At 34.9% G+C, this 727-nt stretch overlaps 1 long non-coding RNA gene across 1 annotated transcript in view; it reads left to right on the top strand.

Moving 5' to 3' along the window:
* The first annotated feature begins 387 nt into the window (after positions 1-387).
* LOC144238491 (uncharacterized) overlaps positions 388-727 on the top strand; it is a 49968-nt gene continuing 49628 nt past the window's right edge. The window contains exon 1 of the long non-coding RNA XR_013337148.1: positions 388-451. This is a non-coding gene — a long non-coding RNA (uncharacterized LOC144238491). The remainder of the gene's footprint in view (positions 452-727) is intronic.

Raw genomic sequence — 727 nt, 5'->3', positions numbered from 1 at the left:
ACTGCCTTCTGGAATTAAAATTTAAAACCTAATATACATATACATATGTGTGTGTGTGTATAATGAGGAAATGTCCTACTATTTGTGACAATGTGGATGGATTTTGAAGACATTCTCCTAAGTCAGAGAAAGACAAACACTGGATGATCTCACTTGTGGAATCTAATAAAAAACTAAAACAAGACAAATTCATTAAAAAAACTAGATCAGACCTGTGGCTGTCGGAGGTGGGGGGAGGGATAATCAAATACATGCTAGGAATGTAATGTACAGCATGATGATTGTACTTAATACAGCTGTCTGACTAGAGGAAAGTTTTTAAGACAGTAGATCCTAAGTGTTCTTATAAGAAGGAGAAATTGTTTTCTGGGTTTTTTTTTGTTTTTTAGTTCTATCTCAAAGAGATGATGGATGAAACTAAACCTGTTGAGATAATAATTTCACAATACAGGTAAAGCCATCATGTTGTGCACTTTATAAAGTAATATATATCAATTATTTCTCAACAAATTTGGGAAAAAATAATTCCCTCCCCCACCCAAAGAAAAAGAAGGTAGCATGCTAAGCTGATATCTGGAGGCTGACAAAGTTAGCTGCCTGAATGGGAATTCTACTCAGAGGTTTTTCTAAAAGGAAAGAAATGTGATGTGATAGTTAGAAGACTATAGCTGAGTACAGGTTAAGGCTTTTAGAAATATATTATTTGCTTGTCCCATTCCCCCCCCCC

Source organism: Crocuta crocuta, unplaced genomic scaffold (assembly GCF_008692635.1).
Source record: "Crocuta crocuta isolate KB4526 unplaced genomic scaffold, BGI_CrCroc_1.0 scaffold140, whole genome shotgun sequence".
Lineage (NCBI taxonomy): Eukaryota > Metazoa > Chordata > Mammalia > Carnivora > Hyaenidae > Crocuta > Crocuta crocuta.
This window is presented reverse-complemented; position numbering and strand designations above follow the sequence as displayed.